The sequence below is a fragment of the Lissotriton vulgaris genome, chromosome 1_1 (assembly GCF_964263255.1).
Source record: "Lissotriton vulgaris chromosome 1_1, aLisVul1.2, whole genome shotgun sequence".
Taxonomy (NCBI): domain Eukaryota; kingdom Metazoa; phylum Chordata; class Amphibia; order Caudata; family Salamandridae; genus Lissotriton; species Lissotriton vulgaris.
In genome coordinates, this window is record NC_141685.1 from 1,481,950,113 (window position 1) to 1,481,976,127 (window position 26,015).

At 46.8% G+C, this 26,015-nt stretch overlaps 1 protein-coding gene across 1 annotated transcript in view; it reads right to left on the reverse strand.

Annotated features, from left to right (window-relative positions):
* Positions 1-26,015, reverse strand: part of PMPCB (peptidase, mitochondrial processing subunit beta) — a 169,107-nt gene that overhangs the window by 1,448 nt on the left and 141,644 nt on the right. The gene's annotated exons all lie outside the window — the stretch shown is intronic.

Sequence of the window (26,015 nt, forward strand, 5' to 3'; positions counted from 1 at the left end):
TGTTCATGGATGCAAAGCCCTTGCTACTAAAGTTGTCAGACCTGACTTCATCACAAGCCTTCCTTCCTGAGGTAGGTACAAAGTAGAAATGTTTTTATTTCTTCTTGCATTCAATTGTTGCATGCTGCATTGTACAGCACACCGTATTGAGTGAAATGTGTAGGCATAGGATTTTAAGTGGCACAGTAAACCTATGCTAGACAGCCTGTGCACACCTTTGCTAAGTTGTGTGTATGGGGCCAGGCAACCTTAGAGCGCCTGAAGAAGAAAGCATCAGTAGACCATATTTGATTCCCCACCTACTGAATTATCCCAGATGTCAGATTGGATTCGGAAACAGAAGTAACATAATAAAATAGCACCCACCCCAGTGCAATTTACTTAGTTCCCTTTTCCTGCATCTCTTATGTAGATCCTGATCTCACTCGTTTCAGAGTTTTTTGCACCTCAAAATTCAACACCTAGTGCACTGCTAGGGTGTCTCCCAAAGTGTTCAGGCTCGAAGACCTGCAGAGATTGCAAGGAACAGTCATCCATCACCACTCTCGCTCACTTAGACCATAATTCCAAGTCATGAGTCTTGCCTCAGAGCAGGCCGACGCGGCTTGGGTGCAGGCGCTGTGCAGGAAGGAAACCACAACTCAAACACCGACAGCTACGCAGGTCAGCACGCCAACACACTGACCAGTGCGCAGGCCCCCCCTGCCATCGCCGCTGGAGAAGCCCAAACACGCACCGGGGCACTAATGTCAGGAGGGACCAGAGCCCGAACTGGGACGGGAAACACGCAGCCTAGGGGCAAGATGGATAAGACCGGGAAGACCACTGAACAAGACCACATGGCGGCCAAACTTGACACCATGCTGGCTGCCATGGAGAGACTGGAAGAATCCGTCCAACTTACTCGCACCTCCCTGGCGTCCAAAATCGATAGTGTCGCCATCGACCTCACCCACCTGAGAGCTGACCATAAAAAGCTAGTGGAGCGCACCACATCCCTAGAGGGCGAAATGAAGGAGCTACGACCACAAGTCACCCAACAGATAAACAGGTACAAGATCTCCTGAACAGGGTAGAATTCCTAGAAGACTGTGCGGAGGATGCAGAAGGGAGGGCACGGAGGAACAACGTGCGAATCGTAGGCGTACCGGAAAGCTGGGAAGGAAGGAATCCCGAGGAGCACATGGAAAAATGGTTGAGAGACATTCTACCGGAAGGGGCACTTTCACCGTACTTTGTGGTGGAACGTGCGCACAGAGTTCCGACGAGACTGCTGCCAACGGGCTCAAACCTCAGACCAATGCTGCTCCGCCTACTAAACTATCGCGACAGAGGCTCCATCTTGCGAGAAACGCGCAGGCTCCAGGAAGTGCGAATAGACAACGCGACCGTTATGTTCTTCCCGGACTTCACGGTGCAGGTACAAAGACACTCCTTCCTGGCCGTCAAGAGGCGCCTGAGACAGCTCGAACTGCAATACTCACTTTTATTCCCTGCGAAACTAAGAGTGGTAGCTCACGAGAAAACGCACTTCTTCAGCAGCCCGGAGGAAGTACAAGCATGGCTGGATAGCGGCTTGGAAACAACCCCTAGGAGGCCGGCAGGGGTCCCTGACCAGCGGCGCGCCGGAGGCCCACGGAGACTACGCAGGAACAGACCGAAACCACCAGGCAACGCACGGGAGGTGACTAACGTGACCTACAGGAGACACACCTCAGTGAAACAGGCTCGTGTCTTGCGCCGCAGATGGCGAGGACAGCTTTATGCCACAAGCTACTCCTCATATGCTAGAGGGACCCTAATATGGGCAAGACCAGGAACCCCCTTGACAGTGACTGACACACTTATTGACCCAGAGGGGCGGTTTGTCATAGTAAACGGCAGACTAGACGGGAGGTTGATAGTCCTGGCCTCGATATATGCACCTAACATACAACAGGCTAACTTCTTTGTGCGCTTGACAGACACTTTGGCGCCCTGGCACGGGATCCCATGGGTACTGGGCGGAGATTACAATTGTGTTTTGGATCTGGCACTGGACCAGTGACTCCCTCCACCGCCGAGCTCACAAACGCAGACTGCCACGAAGGCCTTCCGGGCTTGGTCTGCGCAGTGGGACCTGCAGGATGCATGGCGCAACCGCAATCCACACACAAGGGTATATTCATACTTCTCGGGGGTGCACTCCCTACACGTACGCCTGGATAGGTACATGGTCACTAGCGAGCTGCTTCCTCATATCACAGACGCATATTACATGGGGCGCACTCACTCTGATCACAACCCACATATCATAGACCTGACGTGGGTACGACCACACCCTCCCGGTGCCTACTTGGAAACTACAGCCAGATTTGCTACTGGGTGGCCCTTTCAGGCAATCCATATGCGCGCAAACAACGCAGTACTTCGAAGACAACACGGGCACAGCATCTTCCCCCCAGATTGAGTGGGATGCATTCAAGGTGGTGCTCAGGGGGCACTGCATGGGCACCCAGGCCAACACCAGACGACAGGTGGAGAGAGAGCTGTCACGTATGGAGTCAGAATTGCTACAAGGACAACAGGAGACAGGTGAGGGTGCACGCAAGGCTACTAGCAGCGCATGCAGAACATGAGGCATTACTAGATAGGCTGCAACACCTCAATTACATGGCCCACTCAGCCCGCACACACCATACAGGGGACAAACCTGGCAACTTACTGGCCTGGCTGATAAGTCGAGAAGATCGCACAGCCCCAGTAACAGCGATACAACCTCCCAATGGGGCAGTGGTATACACACAGGAAGAGATACACGAAGCCTTTGTGGTACATTACCACGCACTATACGAGTCGCGATTACACACACCCCAATCAGACATTGCTGACTACCTCGACGCTATAACGCTGCCTGAGTTGACCGACTACCAGCAAGAAGACCTGGGTGACCCGCTCGCACCAGACTAGCTGCGCGAAGCCATTTTCGCCCTCTCGAATGGCAAGGCCCCTGGCCCGGACGGACTGCTGGCTGAGTACTACAAGGCCTGTTCTGATATGTTGATACCCGAGCTACTCCGGATGTACGCAGCGGCCCTAGACGGCTCGCCCCTACCCCAGTCCATGAATGAGGCGACCCTGGTGTCCCTCCTCAAACCGGACAGAGATGGTATGCATCTCGGCTCATACCGGCCACTGGCACTTCTAAATACGGATTATAAGATACTGGCATGAACGCTGGCGCGGCGACTGGCTCCATTGGTGCCTAGCCTTGTACACGAGGATCAGAACGGCTTCGTGCCCACGAGGAGCACCTCACAGAATATCAGAAGGCTGTTCCGAGTGCAGACGTATGCAGTGCGACAGTGGCCACGGTCTGAATGCTTAGTACTAGATCTGGAGAAAGCCTTCGATTCAGTGGAATGGCCCTATCTACTGACGGCACTACGCAAATTCAATCTAGGCGATGACTACATGGACATGGTCGGTCTATTGTGTAGAAGGCCCGAAGTCCGCACAGGCAAACTGCTGTCCACCCCCATAAAGGTCAGACGTGGCACTAGGCAGGGATGCCCGTTGTCTTTGCTGCTCTTCTCGTTGGCGATGGAGCCCCTCGCACAATTACTGAGTGACAGGGGTGCGGTTTGGGGAATCCCGCTAGCAGATGGAATACACAGGGCCTCGCTCTATGCAGACGATCTGCTACTGTATATCAGGGACCTAACCCTCTTGCCACTAGAGTTATCGGACATCTTCCGAACCTTTGAGGCAATGTCGGGACTCAGGGTGAACTGGGCCAAGTCAGGGGCGTACTCGTTTGGCCCTGACACTCCGGAAACCGAGATCAGGATCAACGAGGTGAGGCTAGCCTGGTACCCCACCACGTTTTGTTACCTGGGTGTGCACGTCTACAGAACCTTACCTGAAGTACTGGATGGCAACCTGACGCAAGCGATTGCGTCTATACGGTCACAAGTCTGCTTCTGAAAGACCCTCCCGCTCAATGTACCGAGCAGAATAACACTGGTGAAAATGATTGTGTTGCCAAGGTTGCTGTATTATTACGCCAACATCCCGACTTATGTCCCGGCCCGTCTATTCAGAGAGTTAGAAACCATGACCAGGGATCTCATCTGGAACACAGGGAGACCCCGAGTAGCGCTGAGGAAGCTATATGCCCCAAAATGCACCGGAGGCCTCGTGGTACCCAACCAAGAGCTCTATTACCTGGCGACACAGTTGCAATGGGTGTCGGCCTGGTTAGGTGGCAGATATCTGGGCGCTACGGCCACAGATACGGATATGATGTCCCCTTTCCAAATATGCACAATGTTTCACCCACTGGCAAAGACGACACGCCAGATGCAGCTACACGTTGCAGTAGCCAGCAAATGTGACTCCCGAAGTCTTCGACTCACCAAGGCGGTGAGACCGTACGCCCCAGCGCTCCCACTCTTGGGTACTCCCAGAGCCGTAGGCACGGTGACGGAGGTGGCGATGGAGCAATGGACACGATCGGGAGTGGACACCATGGCCGATCTATATGCAGATGGTGCCTTAATCCCCTTTGCGTCACTTGCCGAAGATACGGGATTGCCAGACGGATAGTTCATACAACACGCATCTATAGTACAGACTTACACACAGGCATGGGGAAGTGTCGAAGAAGAGCCACCCACGCATCAGTTTGTGCAATATTTACACGTCATGGCAAATGGCACGCATGTGGTCCATTGGCTGGCACAGGCACTACTGACACACACACAACTCTCTTTGCAACCTTTGCGGGATAAGTGGGAGATGGACAGAGGGAGGTGGTGGACGGACAAGGAGTGGGCAATGGTATTAGAAAGCCCCAGACACATTCCCCGTAACGCTCGGTTTAAACTCATACAGTTTTACATACTACACAAGGCATACCTTTCGCCAGACAAAATCAATCAGTACTTCCCCGGGACTTCTGCGGGATGCCCAAGATGCACTCTAACAGGAGCGGATCTTCTCCATATGCTCTGGCTCTGCCCAAGGATACAGACATATTGGCAGGCGGTACTGTTACTGCTGGAGAAAAGCACGGCCATGAAAGTACCACATGCGTGGGAGGCGTGTTTATTAGGTCTATATAAGATAACGAAACACAATAAAGTACCCTCCCGTTTCTGGGACCTGGGCCTCATCACGGCTAAGAGGCTCCTCACCAAACATTGGAAGCGCAGTAAGCCACCACTCGCTGCACACTGGCACGCCTCCTTTGACAACAGGGCAAGGGTGGAGAGCATTACCCTCCACAGATAAGAAACCGCAGGCCTTAGAAAATTCCCCATAGCGAACCGTTGGGTAATGCTCCTTCTTTCTTTTTCCTCTCCTCTCCGTACCACTTCTTTCTTTTCTGATCTATCTCTTTGCTCCTAATTGGACAAGTTGTATCATGCATATGATGTGTTTGTATATCCATACTCAGACCAGGCGTGCTATATCCTTGGGTACCCAAGTATCTGGTTGTGGTTTTCGACTGTATTTCAGCTTAAGTAGCAGAACAATAAGCCCTTTACATGATGCGCCGAGTACTATGTTTTCCCTTGGCTCTCTTGGTACAACCATGATACATACACCGTGGTAAATGTCACACAGAACACTGTCCACTCCACTTGGTACAACCTCTCTTGATCGATTGAAAATTTTATCCATGAATGTTAAGGGTCTGAATCAGCCCGTTAAAAAACAAAAGATATTAGATTATTTGCGGAGACAAAAGGGGGACATTGTTCTGCTGCAAGAAACCAAATTGGATGCTAAACAGTTCTGCACTCTGCGCAACAAGTTTTATACAGAGGTTGTAGGATCTAGTGCACTCCGTAAAAAGAATGGGGTTCTGGTATTAATGTCAAAGAAGTCCAAGGTAGAGCTACTGTCATCCTCATCAGATGAAAAGGGTCGCTGGGTTACGGTGAAACTCACTAGGGATAACACGGAATTCTTTGTCACTAATGTCTACGCACCTAACACTAATGATTTAGAATTCTGGCAGGATTTAGTCAAGCAGATTGCAACGGTACCTGATACGGCGATACACATAATTGGGGGTGACTTTAATCTTCCGTATGACCCGGCCTTAGATAGGGACTCTAAGTGTACATTCAAACCAAACAAGTCACATAATGCCTTCATCAAACTATGCCAACAATTCCATTTAATTGATGCGTGGAGAATAAAAAACCCTACTGATAGAGACTACACATTCTACTCTTCCCCTCACGACTCGTTCTCCCGTATTGACTACATTTTCATTACACAAAATGGCGTGGCAAGGATAGAGGATACTTCAATTGAACCAAGGGTACTTTCGGACCATTCATGTATATCTCTGTCCATCAGTATCATTAAACCGTCCCCTAAACAAACGTCTTGGAGGCTCAATGAAGAAATCCTGCACAAAGAACAAAATAGGACAAAAATTTTGGAGGCTATTAGATGTTACTTGGAGACTAATGTGAGAGGGGACACTTCAGAACTAGTGCGATGGGAGGCCTTGAAAAGTACAATAAGGGGGGTGTGCATCAAAATCCGTTCAGCAATGAATAGGGATTGTAATGCGAAGTTAGAAGGGTTGGAAGCTGAGATAGCTACTTTAGAGAACAAACACCAAATGACAAGGGACCAGGAAACGTTCAATATCATGACCCACAGAAAATACGAATATAACAAGCTAGTGAGCGAAAGAGCGGGAGTGTGGCTGGATAGGAAGCGAAGGTTTAAGCTATGTGAATCTAATAAAGCCGGTAAGAGCCTGGCAGCATACTTAAAATTTAAAGTACAAAAGAATGCTATTAATGTCATCAGGGACTCGGCGGGAGTCGCTCATTCGGACCCCCAAAAGATAACTGAGGTCTTTAAAGACTTATGAGGACCTATACGCTAAAAACGAGTTGGTGGTGGAGGACAAAATTCAGGAATATTTACAAGAATGTGTACTACCAAAGTTAAAGCCTGAGGAGCAACTCAGTCTGAATGGGCCGATCTTGGCTATTGAGGTGGAAAAAGCGATCAAGGGGTTAAAATGTGGGAAAGCACCAGGTCCGGACGGCTTCACGGCCAAATTTTATAAAAGTTTTGCAACGGACTTGGTTGATCCTCTTCTAAACCTCTTTCACGAATTTACAGAGTCAGGAGAAGTCAAAGGCACGTTGGCAGAGGTGACTATTGCAGTCCTGCCTAAGGACGGCAAAGACCCATCACTTCCAAAGAACTACAGGCCGATTTCCCTGATTAACCTTGATTGTAAATTACTAGCCATGATCTTGTCAGCCCGTCTACAAAAAGTCCTCCCTACCCTAGTACATCCGTCTCAAGCGGGTTTCTTAAAACATAGACTATCTAGTGATAACACCAGAGTATTGGCTCATGCTCTAGAAAAAGCGAAGCTTTTGACGACCCCCACGGTGGCAGTCACACTAGATGCGGAAAAAGCCTTCGACAAGGTAGATTGGTCCTACCTTGAGGCAGTTTTACGCAACTTCAACCTAGGAGAGACGTTTACTAAACTCGTAATGGCTTTGTATGCCGGCCCTACTGCTAAGGTCAGAGCGGGCGGCTCCTTCTCTTCCTCTTTCTGCCTAAAACAAGGGACGAGACAAGGCTGCCCACTATCGCCTTCTCTGTTCTTATTGGCAATAGAACCCTTTTTGTGGCATATCAGACACAATGAAGCCATTGCTGGGGTTCCATTTGGTGATTACACTGTAAAATTGACTGCATACGCCAACGATGTCCTGATCTTGTCGGAAAAAGCTGACGAGGCTATCCCGGCCTTGATGGACACAATTGAGGGGTTCTCTAGAGTATCAGGATATAAATTAAACAAGGATAAAACAGAGGTTAAGTTACTAAACAACATCGGGGATAAAGGAATTCTGGGAGCATCTGGCCTTACCTGGCAACCGAAAGCTTTTAAATATTTGGGCCTAGACTTTGAGAAGGACTTGATTACGACTCTGAAGTTAAATGAAGACTCAACATTAAAAAAGATATCCACTTTGCTAGACAGCTGGTCACCAAAATTCTTGTCCTGGTGGGGTAGGGTTGAGACTCTAAAAATGATGTGCACGCCTCTAGTTAACTACCTGGCTAGCATGCTCCCCATGACTTTCTCAGACGAATTTATTAAGAAGGTAGACAAGCTGTTCGGAGAGTTCCTATGGCGAGGGAAAAAAGCCAGGATATCACTTAAAAAGCTGCAACTAGCAAAAGATAAGGGCGGCCTGGGCCTGCCCTCGTTTAGGAACTACCAAACGGCTTTCCTCTGTAAGCAAGGGGCCCTTTGGTTGGTTGAGGATTCATCCTACACTCCAGTATGGTTAACTATTGAACGGTCGTTAATGGCAGATGCACCCCTCTCGTCTCTCCTCACCATGGATCTGGCCCATATACCTCACTCTAAATACATCCTTCTAAATACCAGAAGAGCACTTCTCCGACTTGACCAGTACCATAAGTCTGCTCTGGTGATTAAGAGATCCACCCTACTCTCACTATGGCATAACCCTAAGATCCGGATAGAAGGGAAAACCCTTTACTGGGAAGTGTGGGCTGGAAAAGGTATACACATAGTGAATGACCTCTATGATAATGGCAGACCCCTGCCCTTTTCGACATTGCAAGAAAAGTTTAGCTTACCACCCATAGAATTTTACCAGTTCCTAAAACTGAAGGCCGCTATCTCCAAACGCCCCCTCAACACAGACTTACCCTGGCTTGTGACCCGGCTACGAATACTATACCATGCTGACCATTTTGTATCAAGAATATATAAATTGCTCCTCCCCCTACCCAAGAAACCACATAGGCTGACCGAAATTAAGTGGGAATCGGAACCTAATTCCACAGGCATTGCATTAGACTGGGAGGTGATACACAACACCGCACTGACAAACAAGATATCCCCGATCCTATGTCAAACAAAATATATGCTGTTAAATAGAGTGTTCTGGACCCCCCAGAGATTGTTTAAATGTAAACTGAGGGATACGCCTACCTGTTGGAACTGCCATGAAGCTCCTGGTGACTTGGCACATATGTTTTTTCATTGTTACCTATTACGAACATTTTGGAGTAAAATATTTACATACATTCAACAAGTGCTTGGAATCACGCCTGTCCAAGAATTCATATATGTCATTTTAGGTCCTCTGGAAACACAATTGCCGGACATTCATGACAGACAATTGCTTGATATTATGCTGACATTGGCGTGCAAGGTCATTCTTTACAAATGGAAAAATTTTGACGAAGTCAACTTCAAAATGTGGCTGGAATGGCTCTCATTTTTAAGAGGGGCAGATAATCCTGCACTACAGTCAGCCACTTGGAAGCCCTCGAACAAAAAACTCTGGACATCCCTGGATGCGTCATCCTCCCACTTTGAACCTCCATGATATGCATCTCAACAATTGGCTTTCCTAGACAGAATCTAGGTGGAATTTGAGGTGTTTGCTTTTGGTTTTGTATACTTACTGTATATTCTCTGCTACGCACACAGTGTGCCAAGTCTGGGTAAACCAACTACTATTGCCCTATGGATACACCTGTCCTCTCTCTTCTCACCTCTTTCTTCTCTTCTCCTCTATCTTTTCTCTTCTCTACCTCTCTTTCTCTCTCTCCCTTTTCTTATCTTCTTCCCTTGATTTGCTTTTTGATTATTGTAAGTGTCATGATACCAAGAACTTGTTCATTTGTACCTTTAAGATTTATTGTATTGTCTTTATTTTTATCCTTATTCTTCAATAAAAAAGATTTGAAATAAAAAAAAAAAAGAAATATTGAGCTCCTACCACCGACAATGTCAGACTCAGGGAATTCTCCCGTCCAGCCCCCCTCCTGACACAGTCACGACCTGACCCGCGGAACGGAGACCATAACAAGCAGACACTGGGATCACACCGAGCACGGACGCCAGCTCTGGAGTACCCGGGGCCCGCTCGCGCAAACACCGCGCCCCGGGCGGTCACACACACGGTCACACACAAACACGGTCACACACAAACACGGTCACACACAAACACGGTCACACACAAACACGGTCACACACAAACACGGTCACACACACACACGGTCACACACAAACACGGTCACACACACACACGGTCACACACACGGTCACACACACACACACGGTCACACACACACACACACACACGGTCACACACACACACGGTCACACACACGGTCACACACACACACACACACACACACACACACACACACACACACACACACACACACACACACACACACACACACACACACACACACACACACACACACACACACACACACACACACACACACACACACACACACACACACACACACACACACACACACACACACACACACACACACACACAGCCCCCCCCCCCCGGCGACTCACCAGCCGCTCACTGAATTGACCATCCACGGATAGACACGCTGGAATAAACCGCATGCACCAGCCACTTACAGCGCCCATTCAACTAACACGCTCTCACATTATCACACAACACACACTTCCAAGTTGACCCCCCACCCCATTCTTTCCCATTCCTCCGGTTATGTTTTAGCTTCCCCCTTTCATCCTCCCTTGCTACTCTGACCACATATACGGCACTGGGTTCTGGTAGCCGAGACGGTTCTACTGACGGACACGCTGATCAAGCATCCGAAGAAGCTTACACATATATACAGTACCACTGTCACGCCCAACCGCAAAGTGATGGGCGCGCACCGGACAACTCGTGGGAGGGGGATACACACTAGTGTCTCTGATACGATAACAGACACACTGGGCAAACGGATCTAGGCCACATGATAAGAAGGCAACTGGCCCTATGTCAGCCCCGTGGCACGAGGACGACGCGCTGGTCTCGCAGCCAAAAGTCGCAGTGGACACCACACTGCCACACAAGAACACAAAACCGGGGATGTCACACGCCACGAGATGGATCCCCCCAGGGACTGCTGTATAGTAGCGGTCGCAGGGAGCGGGAACCACGACATTTAGCATACCACAAGACCACTGTGACCACCCCTGCGCTAGTTCACCCCACTTTCACATGTTCAGATATGAGTAATATATAATGTACAATGATACCATGTGATGATAATATAGATATGTGGAGATCAAATGCATTGTCATGGCATGAGTCAGCAACCGATGTTATATTCATGCTTTTGTAAAATTAATAAAATATATTCAAACAAAAAATGAGTCTTGCCTCAGTATGCATCCCAACGCAATTAAGGGGCGGGAAGAAAATGTTTTTATGGCAGGGACTGCATTGACAAACAAGGCTGTGTGTTTACAGTCCTGTTTAAGGTCACCAACTTCTCGCTCCTCAAGCTTACGAAAGAAGCATTCTTTGAGAAAAGGTGGCAAGCAGAAAACTGAGCAAAAATGTTACTCCTGATACTTTCTTGATCTCAAAAAGGGTGGTGGTCTGCATCCAATCCTAGAACTCAGAAAGGAAATGTTCAAGATGCTGACCCTAGCTCAGGTCCTGTGGGTATTGGAAGCAGGAGACTGAGGACACTCGATTGGCAGGACACGTACTTTCATGCTCTGATCCTTTGGTTGCACAAGAAGTACCTGCATTTTGTGTTATGTTTCACCCATTACCAATTTTCTGCACTTCTGTTTGGCCGTGGGTGTTCACCAAACAACTGGAGGTAATTGCAACACATTTCAGTCAGGGATCCCAGATGTCCTGTACCTGGTTGATAAAAGCAGAGTGGCTAGACGTGGTGGTGAACCATTTCCAGTCAACGGCATCGCTACTGTTTTGACCAGGGCTTTTGATTGACAGGACCAGATCTCAGCTGGAGCCCTCCCAACGTCTCCTGTCCCCTTGAGGGGAGGAGGCGGTCTTGTGTGTGCTAGCTTCTTCTATCTCCTGGTGACACAAGGGCTGTGCAGTAATGCCTCAACAGGCAGTGGTGATGTGATGGTTGAAGTCTGTCAGATACTATTGTGGTCTACTGCCACGCAGCAGCAGATCTCTTCTGGTGGGAAGAATAAGAGACCTTTCTCCAAGGGATGTCCTCCTATAACATTCCCCCTCGAGGTGGTCACAGCAGTAAGCCAATACCTGGTAGGGTTTCTGAATATCAGAGCACACAGCCTAAGTTAGCTTTATGTTGCCAGTCAGGAATGGTGTCTTTTACCAGAGGTTGTAATGTAAATCTTCACCCTGTTGGGCACTACTCAGAAAATGCTCTGTGCCATCGAGTAACTGTTTAAGGGAGTCTGGAAGGGATGCATTTCGGTTGAGGTGGAGCTTTTTTCTTCATTACACATTACTCCCTGATTCCTTTTGTTATACCCAAGTGGGACAAGAATGATCTTACTTTTTTCTTTTGCTGGACCTTCTTCATAGTTGACAGTTACGGCTGTTGGCTATTAAGACAGTCTTTAGTTGCCATTCCTTCAGCAAGATAGGTCAGTGAGCCGCAAGCACTGAGTGTATGCTTATTTCTCCTGACAAGTTACTACAAACCAGTGCTGCTTTCCTTTCGATGATGGAGTCGGTCCATCTTCCATCGGAGAAGCAGTTGCATGTTAAGCAGTCAAAGTTTATATTGACCACATGGAAGAGTATTGAGGACCAGCTCTTTGTTCGTTACTGTGACTGCTGGAAAGGGCAAAGCAGATGTTATGCTATTGGATCATCATTTGCATCAAAATGTGGTATGCTCTTGCCAAAATGGGGCTTTCTGAGGTTATCTGGGCCCATTCGACCAGGGCCTAGTCATAGTCTCTTGCTCTTTTCAGAGATGTTTCCATAGCAGACATGTGGTGGCAGGTGATGTGAGTATCATTACACACATTTGCCAAACACTACTGTTTGGACTGGAAGTTCTGCAGGGACAGGCATATTGTCTCATCTGTGCTACAAGATCTCATCTGACACTACATCAGCCTAGGAAGGTATGGCTTGGGAATCTATTCAACAAGTGAGGAATCTGCAGGTAGCAATGTATCCCTCAGGAAAAAAATGTTACTTATGTTTGGTTAACTATTTGTATTTATCTGCAGATTAATCAGCCACACCACCCACCTCCCCACCGGATGGATATGAAGAGTTTTCTTAAGCTTCCAAATTTGTGTTTTGCACCACACCTGATGGATGTCACTCCTGTTCAACTCAAAGGCACAAAAGAACAGAGAGAAACTGACATCACTGGGGTGGGCACTAAATGACTTCAGTGGTGTCGCTAACAGAGCCAGCACACCCTACCTGCTTCAAGCAGTTTGAGGTTCCTGGATCAAGATGATACCTGGTTAATTCAACAGGTGAGGAAATCTGCATGTAGCTAGAGTAGACACCAAGATAGCTACCTAAGGCTACACCCCAGGGCTGTGGTGCAGGTGGCTTTTGAGAGGGACGAAACTACCCACCCAGTGAGCAGAGAACCTTATTGCACGAACAGTAAGTGTTTGGGCACACCATATGGTGCAACTGCCCACCCTTAACAGCACAGAAACCATCAGAAGCAATAAGAGACCGCGCCCCCCCCCCCTTCCCACTCAGCCTCAAAAGGCATTTCTTGTGACACCACCCTGTCTTTTGGCTATTCCGCGAGTAGGACTTTACACAAGTCCCCCTGATGGAAGAACAGAATTTTGGCTGCCACGTGTCCCAGCTGATACCAAGAGTCCGCCCCTTCAAGGTGCAGTGTATGTCAGTGTACCTGACCATCCTTTTCAGGGAAGGACTCCTAGGTGGACAGTCAGACTTGTCAGACACATTAGTACAGTAGCATCTAGAACTAGATTTCCTGCTAGTTTCTGGTACCCAGGTAAAGCCTTGCACGCAATCTTCTATGGCCATTAGGGTTAGGCAGTGTACCTGTGGATTCATCTCCCAGATCTCCTTTCAAGAAGCTTCAGTTTGGGTCATCCAGTCTTGGATCCAGATGCATTTGCCAGAGAAGAGGACCAGGTCATGGGCTAGCCATTTGAGCGTCTTTCCAATTAGGGTTCTGTCCAAGAAGAAGGACACTAATGTTCTAGCCATCAAACCACATCCTGCTGCAGGATCTGGAGGAGGCCAGTATAAGCCAACATTCGAAAACTCATCTTAGTCTGTCTGCCGAATCAGTCCAGCCTACTATTTGTATCAATGGCAGCTTCCTTAAAAGACAAAGGTGTGTCCATCGTCATGGAGGCAAAAGTTTGATAATAATGTTCCTATCTAGTAGTCTTAGGCAGGCCAATACGCCTAGTTGCAGGATCCAATTGTGGTACATTTGACTAGTACTTCTTGATCCTAGATTATTCCAAAATGAAAGGTAGGTTTATAGTTATTATCGGTCTTGGGGCGTTATTGCTGCTGTCACCAGGAATATGTACTTCAGACACAGCATGCTTTTGCAGGTTTAGCTTAAGGCTTTACCTTCCAGTCGGAGGCCCAAAAGAAAGCCATTAACTACCCTTTTAGTAGCAAGAACATTTTTGATCTCAACAGATGATGTCCAGCAATACAATAATGATCAATGAGTGCCATCAAAGGAGTACCACAGACACCACAACTTCTCTCCCAGCTCGTGGTTTGGTATATCACCTGCTCTTGCATTATGAATACATTTACTTTGACTGTATTCTTTGGTAGATATCTATCCACATAATCCTCACCTTAAAATATTCCCCAAGTGTTAGACTAGATCTGGAGATTTCTCATAGTGGCCCCATGCGCCACTAGGTCACCCATATGTAAGCACTACCCCGAAGTGCTGACATCAGTATTATACCTTACCGTGCCCTCCGATGCAGAGCGCAAACTTTCGTTCATTACAGTGTGCTGAATACTAGCTTCAGACATTTTCAGAGGGTAAAAAGAGGTCACTCCGTAAAACGAGAGAGACTAATATGCTGTTAGCTATGGTATCCACCAGAAAGAGCATCACCAAATGCAAGTAACTAGTTCTGATGGATAAGGCTAAGTACAGACTCTTCACCTTTGAGTGGATCCTGAATACAGGAAACTGTTTTTGTTGCAGTACATCCCCCCTCCCCCCACTTTTGTGCTTGGTATTTGATGCACCTTTGAAGTGTACGGAGTTCCTGCTAACCAGGTCCCTAGTACTAATGTTCTTTCCCTAAAAACTTACAATTGTTCCTTCAATTGGCAAAACCTTTAGCACCCACCAATTGCCTGCTAAATGGTACCCTGGTGCCTGAGGTACTAAAGAGGGTCCCTACAGACTGCAGCATGAATTGATGAATTGTGCCCTCCTAAGAGACCCCTCACCAAACACATGCAAGATTGCATGATGCAGACAGAGCATGGATACTGCATACAGTATAGTTAAGTCCCTCCTCCCCTCCCTCCCACGCAAGTAGGCATTACAGCCCTAAGGCAGGTGCACTACACATGGGGACATGTCTGCATAAGCAGATATGCCCGGTGCAGGTCAGCTCTATTTCTGCCATTGCAAGTGAACAGGGAAGCCATTTTGAAACGTGCTGGACACTGGTGACAACAAGTTTCCCAGATACATGATGGTCACTGAAAATAGGGATGGCTGGTATCAAACATTTCAAATTGATAAACCCACGCTGATCCGGTGATGGATTTACCAATACATGCACCCTAAGGGCACCTTAGGAGGTACCCCAGGAAACCTACCAGCCTTTGGGGGTCATTGCTGATTTTTTTCTACCAGCCTGACACCAGAGATGCTGTTCTGACCTCCTAGGGCAAGAGCCTTCTGGTCTCAGGAGACCAAGAATGAATGCCTGTCCGAAAAAAGAGGGCAACACCCCCTCCATCAGGATGATCTGCTGATTAGCCATACTTGGGAAGTAAGCCTTAAAGGGCTGTTTCCTCTGAAATGTAAATCTGGCTTCCGCTCACAGGAGACAAAGCTGACCCATTTAACCCGGCACCTGGACATGCGTGAAAATTGGCTAATAAGGTATGCATGCCACCTCTAGGCTAGAGCCACCCTTAAGATGGGCTACTGTGAGGCAGACAAGATATTTCAGAAGAAGCCATCTTTGTGATGGCATACTTAGGAGTTCTGGGACAGGGTTATGCCCCCTTCTCTCAGGAAGTGGTCATGTAGGGGGTGTAGTGACCCCAATGATCAGTAGCCTTTTGGCTACTACCCCACACTCTCCTAAATTCAGTATTTAGGGGAGCCCCTGGGACCAGTAAAGTAGATCCTGACTCCTTAAGAAGAGAGCAAACACAAAGAGCCGCAAAAGCTGAGAAGAAGCAGCTCACCAGGTACCAACCCTGTTGGCCTGTTTTATCCATCATCGAAAACAGAACCAAACTCAATTCATCCTGCAGTTGTCAACTCCAGAAACTTTGGAGGACTGCCTGCTTTTAAAAAAGGCTGATGACCTCCTATGAGCAGCGGACCTGTTCTGGAAAAGAAAAAGAAAAAAAAAAGACTGGGGCCTCCGGAACTGCCAAAACCCGGGACCTGAAGCAACCAATGCACCCATTGCATCCGGGCCGAGTTGAAGTGGGCCAAAGGTGCCAAAAAGGTCCTCCAGAGCTCAAGTTCATTGTGGTTTTACCCCTCCTGGACTCCCCGACATCAGCCTCAGCACACAAGCCCCCTCTACCACGACTACTACAGTAAGGAAAAACCAGACGCCTAAGGACACCTCTGCACCCGTTGCCCCTGGGCCTTGGAGAAGAGGGCCAAAGGTGTCCCCAAGCATTGTAAGGCCTGACCACACTTGCTCATTCAGCCATGCTAGCCACCTGGCCAGAGCCTGCAGCCTCTTTCCGCAGTGACTGATCTCCATTGAAATACACTGGGCTTCCGATGATGTTTTGCACCCTGCCGTTGGTGGTGTTCTCTTGGTGCTGCCTTGGACCTGGCCCACCACTCACCTTAATTCCTGGAGATTGGTCTTGTAAATTGCTATACTATAACTGTTTGCAGAACTTGTTCTTCTTTCCATAGGATAACATTGCAGAACTCAAATTGAACTGTGTCCACTTTTTAAAGTGGAAAGAATTTACATTTAAAAACTTACTTACTGAACAATTTTTCTCTGATGTCTAAACATATATAAAGGTACTTGGTATTCCTATAAATTGGTGTGAATCTCCTTGAGTCGTATGTGTCATTTATTAATCCTTGTGTTTATGTGCCGATGTCTTGCACTCCTTTGTTAAGTATAAAACTTTTAAAATAAATAAATAGGGCTACTCGGCCACACTACCCCCTGATAGAGCACTTGGGGATTGCCTAGCAAGCCACTATCCACTTATAAGTAAACACCTGGACTCAACACAGTATATCAGAATTTTGATATCACATATAGAGCCAGCTTCCTACACCAAAGCAATACTTTCCCCAAGGGGAAGAGTCTGTGGAGTAGGATCAGATCAAAATGTCTTGCAGAACTAAGCAGGTGAAGTGTCCTACCCACAAGACCTGGCAGTCAACGTAATAATGCTTACCTCTCAAGGTGATAGGTATTTCGAGTGGTATCAGAACAAAATGCCTTGAAGTGAATGGGTGGCGTGTCCTACCTACCAGACCTGGCGGTCAATGTATTGTGCATTAGGAACAAATGCAACAGCACCCATTTTGCAGCCTAGCAGATATTCAAGACAGGCACCCCCATGCACTGAGACCTCTCGGGAGCTGATTCTTGGCCATTGCACAGCAAATCTTAATATAGAGGACTATCCACCTCAACAGCCTTCAATTATTTGCTCTTTAGAACCCCCTCCCACCCCCAAAAGAAGTTGATTGTCCTTGGTGCAGTCTCTGTAAAATCCTAAAACTCTGCCAGGGTCCAACCAATGGAGTTTTTTTTTCTCTTTTGAGGGGTTGCAAAATAAAACTGGTAGAGTGATGATTACCCAACGAGGAAAGGAGTCACACCTTATGGTAAGAAGCCTGCCCTCTTCCTCAGCACCAGTATGTCCAGTAAACAACATGTGGGGTGGTTGCACTCAGTTCCTGCAGTCCATTTGTGCGATGAAACAAGCTGAGGCAATCACAAACCGGTCATGAGATACAGTGAGCAGCTATGCATCAGCCCGGAAGAAGAACACATAAGTAACGTCAAAACCAAGTGTAAGTTCCACTGTGGAAGCACAAGCTGCATTTTTTTTTGGGGAGTGACCTTATCGCCAAAGCTGATTTGAACAAAGACTGTTAATCTGGCACAAAGGCCAGCAACAAACCGTTTACAGTATTGATGAAGCGTAAATTGTTGAAAACCGTTTGCCTCTAACAGTTCTCTTTACTAACTATATTTAAGACTAATATTGTTAAAGTTGACATGCGGAGTTAAAATATGAAAAGTACGCAGAGTGCTCCTAAGTCTTGATTTATGCTTTGCAAACATAAGAAAAATATTGACAAGAATAACCTAAGTGATAAATGTTGATGTAAAGAAAAATAATGAATAAGGTAAAGGTAAACGTGATATAGATAAAAACAATGTGTTGAAAAAGAAATAAAATATGCCTAATGATGCTTAGGGATTTGCTAAAAGAATCATAAGTTATTGAAATAACACATGCTAATGTGTTTTACGGTTTGAAGTTAATAATTCAAATCTAACATATAGAGAACAAACGTGAACGTTAGAAATGACATGTAAATAATGTACTTTTGAAATAATGTCTATAAGAAGTTTTCCTAATAGGTGACAGTTTCGATGTAGAGCATTTGCAAATGATTTTTATTAATGAGTTTAGTTATAGTGTCCTAGTAATTAACAAGACAGTGATTCAGCTAAATTTTATGTAGGCCTCAAAATTATTTATTCTGCTGGACTGTGCAATATTATAGAGAAAGTTATAATGAGCAGTCATTCTGCACGCTGTGAGAACTTTTCGTGAAGTTGCTTTTTGTTAAGGGATGTTTCTTGCTATCGGACATTGTATACAGGGACTTGGTAACAATAAGATAACAAACCCAGGAAGAGTACTCAACTTTATGACAAAGTATCTAAAGAAGGTTTCTTTGAAAAACGTCCATGGGAAGGATGAAAGTTTATTACAACTTTAACAAATCGGACTATATTTAAATTTGATTATCTAACCTTCCAGATTTCTTAGATAATGTATTGATCACACCACTGAAAGGACCAATGTGCATTCAACAATTTGGCTAAAAGAAACATATATGGGTGTATACAGAGAACATTTGGTGTATAATTGCTTTGCAAAGGAGGAGCAGGGGGCTTGCTGAATTTCTTATTCCCTGCATGGTATGCTGAAGGACTGAACTCTAATTTTCCTTTACGCCAAATTACTGAACAGAACTTTTCTGACTGAGAACTCAAAATCTGCACTTTGTCGGCTTGCAAAGTTAGCGGAGATTAACCTTTCGGGAGGGGTTACTGACTCCATCTGTGGCATTTTCTGCTACAGGTTTTAACGGACTGAATCAAATTACAATACTTGGTTTGTATGATTCAAGCTTAATTTGAATTGTATTATCTTACATTTTCTTTTTCTCTCTCCCCCTTCCTCTTTTCTGCAGGTGAGTCACTGATATATACGATTTGCTCTAATATGTGTGGGAGTTCATTTCCTTATTTGTTGTATTAAATTAACCGCAAGTGCATTTATTTCTGGTTTTCTGTCCATTCTAAAGAGATTAGATAAATGTTTATGATGAACTATCTTTATCAATGTTGTCTTGTTCTTTTAGTCATATTTCTTATCTCATGATATATATTGTCATTTACATAAGGAATATCTGAAGTAGATAATATTGTTTTTGGCAATTTCATATTCCAGATCCTCATAATGAGATTGCCCCACATTCTCTCAGGTTCTGGTCCCTAATAGTTCAACCAAAGAGTTATCGGAGGACCTTGTGTAAGTGATACCAAAATGAGATGAAAGTATTGTTTATTAGCCAAGTCTCCGAGAAATATTTGACATGTTATAAGAAAGCATATGTTTGGCACGCTTCACACTGGATCAGTACCTAATACAAGGCCTTGATGGGAATAAGACAAAACCAATAAAAGGACATCCAACAACTTCACCTGTAAGGGGTCTATATTTCAGGCAATGCACCAGGTCACAAATTTGGCCCAGCATCCAGCCTAATTGGATTTTTTGAAGGAACATCTGGCAGCAAGGAGGACATCCACTCCTTTAGACAGTAAATTAAATGCATTCAATCGCTATTGTTCTATCGCCACACATGGATCATAGATTCAGGTGGAAGACTGCCCTGTTGCGGAGACAGGAGGCCTTCCCCAAATAGCAACCTGATCAGAGGACACCTAGCCCAATTCAGACCCACCAGGGTGACTTGGGCCCAATCATTTCTGATTTTCAGAACTTATGGCAGGAGAGGAGGTGGCGTGAAGGTGTACAAGGTTTCCCTTCTTCCATTGCAACTGAAATGTGTCTATTTCCAAACCCCAAAAATGTAAAACTGTTGACACTGCACATTTTCAACAGTTCTGTGAGGTTCTAGCCAGGATTCTCTCCCGTGGTGGAAGCCACGGCGTTCCATATCAGGCTGTAGCTGTCATTCTGATCTACAAGACATTTATTTTGTTTATCTGCCCTTCCATTCAGGGACACTGCCAGGTGATTTGTCACCAGGAAAACACTCTGGCACCCAAACCAATTCCAGAGAGGCACAGTCGTGGCTAAAGACCTGGGATCACCATTGCCCTGCTTGTTGCAGTACCAAATGGCAGTGATGTCAATGAGACGCGAACCCTTGATGGTCGGCAGGAAGGCCTTCAGAGCCAGAAATGTGACCCACAGCTCTATCAGACTGATTTAAATATGTCTCTCCATCAGAGACTACAAATCTCCACAGTCCCCCAAGTGAATCCTCAACCTAGCTTTAATGCATCTGTCACCACTGGGTGAGAAAGGGAGATAGGCCTGTAGTTGAACAGATTGTTGTGGATCAACCACCACTGCAAATCTCGAGCAGTCAACCGCCTTCCCGGACTCTATTCAATTGGTTCGGAAACAACGCCAGGTGTTCTTGCCGGTGAAGAGGGAACCCAGAGACAATGGGATTAACTATGATCTGTCATTCAGTGAAGTAGTGTGGCTCACTGGTTAGAGGCGGCAGACCCGAGAGCAGAGGACGGCCCGGGACCAGGGTTCGATTCCCGGCGCGGCAGGTTTCTGGACCAGGGTCAGCGGACTCGATAATTCTCTCGCCTCGGTGCCCACTCTGATCAGCGATCACACTCGGCAACTCTGGGCATTAGCTTGCCTCATCTTCACTAACAGCCCCACCAGACCGCCGGGGATGCCTGGTCTCACCCTGGAGATACCCATTAAGGGAGCATCTCTCAGGGAAGCCAGGAAGGGTTTCGCAGCGGTCGAAGCGCCTTGGGACCCTACGGGTAAGTAGTGCGCTATATAAATGCCAATACATACAATCTCGGCTCGCCTCCGGGTGCACCTTGATGAAAACTTTTGGTTCTTTGACTCTCCTGAGGTGGCGGCAGTTCGGCTCAGAAGTATTCATACGCCTGATCGGACGGGCCAAGGTTGAGAATAGTTGACCGTTTGATGGCATTGATGGACTTGGTGGCTGTGCGGGACTCACTTTATATTATTAACTAGCAGCCCATCCCGACGTTGTCCGGGTATGAATTGCTGCCGGCCAGTAGTATATTGTTTTGTAGCATTTAGTTTTGATAGCATTTCTTATCCGTGACAGGCCTGTGAAACGCTCCGATTCACAGTGCACTGCTGATGCACGTAAGAATGCGCGTTCAGTAGTGTGTGAACTCGAGTTTCCCTACTTTATTTTTCCTTGGAATATTATATAGCGGAAACTCGACAACATGGCATGAGCGCAATTTACATTACAGAAGAACACATTCATTTGTGGTAGGCACGGGGAGACAAAGCGATTTGTCTGGAATCACAGGATGTTTAGCTGATGCCGAGATTCGAACATAGCTCCCCAGCTCTAAAGTTCGCAATTCTAGAACTTGTGGCGGGAGGTGTGTCTAAAAGTGTAAGTTGGTGCTGACCTTCAATGAGAGAGACCTGTGCATTTTTCAAATGGGTGGTGAAAAAATATGAGTATGTTGCTGGAGATGTGGGCCGCCGTGCCACCAATGTACTTACCGGGGGAGGGTAAACACCCAATATTCCGCAACTTTCTTTCCGCATACCATCACTCCGCATACTTTCATTACAAAAGTACCATGACTCCGCAATGCCATTATAACGCATGGCATTACATTTTATATGCTTTTACCACACATACATTTACAACAAAATTCGTTGTAAATGCATGAATGGTAAAAGCATGTGTTTTTTTAATGTTTGGATAAGGTAAGTTTGGGTATAGGGGTATATGTTTTGGGGTACTGAAGTATATGTTTTGGGGTGTTTGGGTATATTAAGGGTTCAGATATAGTTTTGGGTTATGGGGTACAGGGGTAGTTTTAGGGTTTAGGGATAGGTATGGGTTTTGGGATACAGGGGTATTTTTGGGGTTCAGGGCTAGGTTTGGGTTTTGGGGTAATTTTAGGGTTCAGGGGTAGCTTTGGGTTTTCGGGTACAGGGGTATTTTAAAGGTTCAGGGCTAGGTTTGGGTTTTGGGGTACAGGTGTATTTTAAGGGTTTAGGGCTAGGTTTGGGTTTTGGGGTACAGGGGTATTTTAGGGTTCAGGGGTAGGTTTGGGTTTTGGGGTACAGTGGTATTTTTAGGGTTCAGGGCTAGGTTTGGGTTTTGAGGTACAGGGGTATTTATATGGTTCAGGGCTAGGTTTGGGTATGGGGGTACAGGGTATATTTATAGGGTAAATGTAAATGTACATGTATTTATATAGCACAAATCACCGACCCGGTATCTAAGCGCTTGCTTAGGGAACCCGTTCTGGTATTCCCCTGTGTGATAGCCCCTGCAGGGTATCCACAAGGTGAAAGCCAGGCATCCCACCGCGAGGGGTCGTTGTGGAGATTAAGCAAGCTATTGCCCAGAGTCGCAGAGTGTGAACCCGTCAATCGAGTAGGCACCGGAGCGAGAATTGTCGAGTCCATGGACATTTTAGGACTCAAGACCCCGCCGAGCCGGGAATTGAACCCTGGTCCCGGGCTGACCTCTGCTTCCAGGTCTGCCTCCTCTAACCAGTGAGCCACACTTAAGATGGGCTAGTGTTTAAGGGTGTTGGGGTATTTTAAGGAGTAAGGGTGGGTTATGATTATGGGGTGCAGGGGTATTTAAAGGGAGCAGGGTGGGATTAGCACACAATATGAGACATGGCATGAAGGGCGGAACGTTCCACACGGCCCCATCGTTTGTCACGCCCCTAGCACACACCCACAGCACAACGCAGAACGCCCACAAGGGACTACTTTGCTGAAACGGTTCTTTTACCTTTTAAATGTATATGGTGGGCGTCTGCATAGCCTTTGTCCTTCTGCTGCAACTGCCCTTTCCAATGCTGTAGAGGGTGTTGTGATTGGTGCTGTGGTTCCTGAGATTACCCGCCTCAAAGGTTTGGGCTCTCTCTTTATTATATTAGTATGGATAGCGGGAGGCGAGGCAGGCTTACAATGATTCCCCCTGATTTGATGATGTTTAATATTTAGTGAAGTGAATCCATAAACAATGGGAGGCTCAGATCTGGCGGGGGTGTGAGGGGGGCCGGGGGCCTGAACGAAGGTCCTCCTCCACTTACTATTTTTAGTTATTGTAGATTAGATGGGGCGACAGGCACACTGCTAGTTGGAGACGAGCGTAAGCTACATGCAGGGGTGCAGGGGGGGAGAGGTTTGCGCGCTTAGCGTTGTTTTTATTTTAAGCATAGATATCCGTAGTTTATCCTGCTTATGTTCTAGTATCCTCCATCTATTCTATCATATTTTAGTATCCGGGGGCTATACTCACTTTAAAATCCTGATTCTATGGGCGGACGGGTTCCGAGGGCTGTAGCGCTTAGGTGGAGTCGTAAATTGTATTGATTCGTATACTGTTGAGTGATCACTAGCGTCGGTGTCTCAGCAACTTCTTTTGTCGCTCTTCATGAATCCTGTTATTTGTAACTGTTCACCTTATTATTATGACACCCGATAAGTCTTTATTTTTTGTTTATATCAATAAAAAGAAATCTATAAAAAGAAAAATTCGAGCAGTCTCTGACGAGATCTGGATGGTGCTGGAAAAGCAGCCTCCATTCTGGGCCCGCATGGTTTTAATTTTCAACTGCAGGGCTTCCATGTGCCTCCAGTAAGAAGTCAAAGAGGCAGCTGCAAGAAGCATCAACGCCACCCTCACCTAGATCAAAGGATGAGTCTGAAACATCTGGATCATAGCCCAAATCTCCTGGACTTGTTGCTCTAGAGGGAAAGTCCAAACTGCACCCTTTCCAGGATTGCCTCAAGGAATTGAGAGGGAATCTGCTTGTTTATGGGGAAATCCAACGAAGTTAGGAGTTCTGCTGTAATCCAGATTTGGTCTAGAACTGATTGAGGCAAGCCTACCTTCAGCAGTCTGTTTTCAAGGAATGGGATTCACTTTTGTGAACATCTATGGGGTGTTGGTGAGGCTGAATGGGGCAGTGTCAACTGAAAATGCTCCTGGTCCACCTTGAACAGCATGGGATGCCTGTATGACTGCAGGATGCGCATATGAAACTGCAAGTCCAGGGACAGCATCCAGTGCCTGTGTCCAAAGCAAAGCATCTGGGCCAACGTGAACATCTTTAATCTGTCCTTCCAGAGCAGGGGTACTCATAGTACGGCTCGTGGGCTGCCAGCGGCCCGGTAAGCCTTCCCTGGTGGACCTTGCACACATTTTAACCAGTGTTTTTTATTTTTAAAAGAGTGTCAGCAAACACTGCCGGTTGGACTCAAAGAGACTCTGCTCTCTGGGGCTGGGCGATGTGCCGGTAATAGTCAGAGTGGAGATGCAGGGGCGCTAAGGAGAGGCGCAACACAACAAAGCCTCATTTGCAATTAAATGGTCTTTAAAAGACCTGTGAAGTACTCGGGTGCAGCTCTGTGTGTGCCCAGGGAAGCTGTCTGAGACAGGCTGCCACACGGGGGGAGGGGGGACGGGGGAATTTGCTGAAGCCCTTTCGGCCAGGGTCTGGGCTGGCGTGGGTGCACACTGCACACTTACAAGTGCAGGAATGCAAAAAATGATTCCTCAAACCGTGACCATGCCATGAACACGTCATTGAAATAGCTCACCTCACAGAGCAAGCACGTGTACATGGGCATTCAAAATTATAAATTTTATGAATGGAATAATGAGGCTACGAAACTCAAAGCACAACACATTTTAGGTGGTCACAATTCAGTTAATCACGAGAAGAATTAGGAATGTCGTGCAACTTCACATAAGGCTGCTTTGTGTTACTGCTCCGTCATGGGAGGGCCTCAACCTAGAAATGAATGTTGCTGAACACTTGGTAAGATCACACACAGCCCTACTAAGTATTTTCAATTAGTACACGACCTTTCAATTTGTGAGATATGCAAATCGTAATTGCAAAGTATCTTTTTTCTTTAAATGAACTAAATTACGATTTTGACCGCATCGTTTTCACCTACATATGCCCACAAAGTACATAGCTACGGAAGGGGAATTACATATCCCTGTACTTTTATGGTTCACAACCAAGCATACCTCTCCCCAGGACTGTTGCTGCTTCCCGTGGTACTCATAGTGCGGCCGGCAGGCCTTCCTTGGCGTCCAACTGACCTTGCAGTTAATGTACCCATGGCCCTCCAGACACCCACTTTTACCAGTGACAGAAGAGAGTAGAGAGAGAGAGAGTGAGGAGAGAGAGAGTAGAGAGAGAGGAGAGAGGTTAGAGAGGAGAGAGAGACGAAGAGAGAGTGGAGGAAGAAAGATGGAGAGAGAGAGTGGAGAGAAGAGAGAGTGGAGAGAAGAGAGTGGAGAGAAGAGAGTGGAGAGAAGAGAGTGAGAGAGAGTGTGGAGAGAGAGAGAGAGAGAACGCTTGTTGAGAGAGAGTGGAGAGAGACTGACAGAATGATTTACTGAGAGAGAGAGAGACTGAAAGATAGGCTGACTAAGAAAGACTGACTAACAGAGCT